Source organism: Helicoverpa armigera, chromosome 8 (assembly GCF_030705265.1).
Source record: "Helicoverpa armigera isolate CAAS_96S chromosome 8, ASM3070526v1, whole genome shotgun sequence".
NCBI lineage: Eukaryota > Metazoa > Arthropoda > Insecta > Lepidoptera > Noctuidae > Helicoverpa > Helicoverpa armigera.
In genome coordinates, this window is record NC_087127.1 from 117,933 (window position 1) to 121,495 (window position 3,563).

Below are 3,563 nucleotides of genomic sequence, written 5' to 3' on the forward strand. Positions count from 1 at the left end.
GGGTTATTGTGTAATTATATTGTTATGCGCCGAGTTCAGCCGCCGATGTCGAGTTCACTGCGATGTGTTTTATTGTCACTCGTTTACATAGCATTAAATATTGTATATTTACAGCAGACAGTATCTAGCACGCAATCAGGCATCGCAGCCTCCCGCCGAGAATTAATCAGAGCAGATTACAGATGACAGACACCAAGATATGATTAATTACCGGCTCTGCTCGAGCGGGGAATTAACGGTTTCTCAGATCATTTACACTCACATATAATACGAGCATAAATCTTTTCCGACGGTGAGAGCTCGCTAGGTCGTTACTGATAGACTGGACAATTGATGTCGATGTTACACAAACGTGGTGTAGTTGTATATAACAAATGTTATCAAGCATTAGGAACAAGATTAGGTTTATTTCTTCCTCAATGTGATCTGCCGCGCGGAGGTCACGCGTGATGCTACTACACAAACTTCGTTACACACACAGACACAGGTACTTGCGCTGAGTTAGCACAGTTCACTACTCCTGCTCTACAACAGACCCCCCCCCCCACTCGCGTCGTCAGCTAGCTGTCGCTTGGCTATTAGTCGAGATATCTCAGACATTTCTTGTATTTGAGTGCAAACAATCCGAGCTTGCACTCGGAGCCAGTCTTCCGTTATAATAAACAGCTGGCGAGACAAGCGCAGTCAGTATCAATTAATACGCGAATGGTCGAGAATGCAAACATCTCCGCATAGAGTAGACGGCGCTACAGTGGTGCCGCTCTCCGAGAGTTCATTAAATAGTGTGAGACGGACGAGCAGCATCCCGTCCGGTGCTCACATAGCTGCTGTACTCGCACGAGGACGCGTCCCGCACTGAATGACAAGTGTCGGCCAGCCGGCTGCTGCCGTCCCCGGGCGCAAGCCATTCAACACGTCCTCGCACTGCATGCCGCTGTCCTTATTTATAAGGCAATTTGAAACAATTGTAAGGAGAACTCGGGAATGAAGCGCGGCGAGTCTCCCCGGAGGACAATAAAAGCGCTCACGTCGTAATTAGAATCCGTTTCGATTTAATTGTTGATTCATTTCAAGATTAGACAATGTTACTCTGTGTTGCTAACTCCAGTGATTCATTCAAGCGTTTAACGAAATCTGCAGAAAAGATTAAAGTGACGCTACAGGGCTTACTTACCTAGATTTAAGAATTTCAACTATTTTAACTAAAAATACTGCTGTAGACGGCTTTTCAAGTAAAACATTTCGCAGCTCAAATACGTAGTAACTCGTGTGGAAAAGTGCAAAGTGGCCGCTCGCTGTGTGATCTCAGAGCGGAGAACAATTTTGTCGGAACAATATTTTTCAAGAAGCTCCACGAGTTGTAAGTTTGTCTGAGGGTGACAAGCTCCCGGCTCGTGTACAGGCGCGCTCGAGTACAGGCGCGCTCGAAGTCTAACTTTAAGTGGAAGTTGTGTGTCACACCGCTCCTGTCACCGCGCTCACAACAACCCACTTACCAACACATTTTAATATTAACTTGTGTTCGAGAACTAAATCTTGTCTGTGACATGTTGGCACGTCTCCGGCATTTCCTGATCACATCTAAGTATTATTGCTTGTAATGTACATTTTAAACCTTTTCGGGCTTGAATTTCTGGGCTATAGAATTGTCTGAGCTTAGCTTTAGTGACGTCATACGAGAAGCTACATAGAGTCGGCGTCGTTACGTGCACGCCGGCGAACAATTAGCGCGTATTAGCCGACAGGTGACGGACAGCGACGCCGCCGCCATTAACCTGTTACATTATACTGTCACTGATAGTTAGCCACAGCTACGTCTTGCGTGTTGCTAACGTTCATTAAAGGCTGCCAAGCACGATATCATGTTGATAGTTCTCAGAGTACCGCAATACCGACATGTATTATTAAGCACTTAAATAGAACGAAAGGTTTCAAACATAAGAAACTAAGAGAGAATAACTTGTAAAGTCAGACAGAATACACAATGTATAAGCTCAGACGATTGTAGGATGAGGCTGTGGGCGGTCGCGACTGCCCATCTAATATTAACGGCGCACTTAGCAGGCGGGCCCGGGGCGCGCTGCACTGCGCACTCCCGGGACAGACAGACACACTGCTTTGTGATGTTAACGGCCGCTTACACGCAGACAAACTGTTTCCAAATCACGCCTCTCCCGTGCCGACCTCCGGCAGAACAATATCTATTCTGTTTGCGTATCTATTGGAGCACATTCAAGAAAGCGATAAAGTAAACTAAACATGTTTAGCGCAATACGTAAAAACTCGCCATGTATCGAATATCTGCTGCTTTATCGAATTTGACTTTCCATTAGGCTCTCATACGCAAATACGAGTCAAAATATCGCAAGCAAATGCAATTTATGTAACAGAAAAGTAAACATACATCACAGTATGTATGTGTGTATGTACATATCGTCTGCTCACATACAATGCTAGTGCGCGCTCGGTATGTGTCAGCGACGCGACTGACAACAAGACAACAAGTCCTGCACAGCGACGCTTTAAATTAAACTTTTTATTTCAATCTTCTTAGAGAGCGTTTTCTTCGAGAAATTAAACGGTAAACTTCCTTGTTTACAATACAGAAGTAATTGCAATCTCTAACGAAGCGGAATGCCGCCGCTGTGTTCTGGTGGCGGAATATTCCACAATAATACCTAGCGGCGGGTACTCGCACACACTTCAGCACAAAACGTCGACAATTACCAATTATACTCTTGAGACTGTCCTCGAAACTCGACATTAGATATCTTCGACGGTCTTGCACAAATGGGGATTTGTGACAATATATCACAAAGTCGATAACGTCACTACTCCAGACAAATAACTCGTGTTAGGAGTCTACCCGACTCACAATGTACATATTTAACATACATATAATACGGAGCTAAATTATATTTTTCCATAAAGGCAGAAACCCAATGAACCGCTGAGAATAATTCGACGCCGACGCAAAACGTTTTATAATTTGCGAAGTTAATTTACAAGAGAGGGAAACTTGGCACTCTCTGTTAAGATCACAACTTCGCCTAAACCAATTTCATTTTAATTTTTCATTAAGTTGTACAAGAAGTCGGCTTTAGCGGTTAGTGTTCGCTGCGTGCCGCCGACGTGCCGGCGACGTGCCGCGTGCGTGCCGCCAGCGTGCCGCGTGCGTGCCACGGTGTCTGCTTTATTTAGAGTGACTACGAGTCCTCGGCTAATGTTTTAATCTCTTTAAACATTCTGATAAGTAACGTCTCATTATTAAAAATATATGAAACTCATAATTACGATAAACATAAATATTACTGATTAATTACATAATGCTTGTTATTTGTACACAAATATTAGAACTTCCCGCCGCACCGAGTGGCTCGCAACTCACAAATGTAAATATTTGACCGACCGCTGCTGTTTGTAAATAATTGTGGGCGATATCGAAAGATAAATTGTCTTTCATCTGGTGAATAGATGTCTTTACTTTAAAATTAATTGATGTGAAAGCAAAATTAATTTAGACTAATCAATAAGCCGGGGCTCGGCGCGGGAACATAAACACA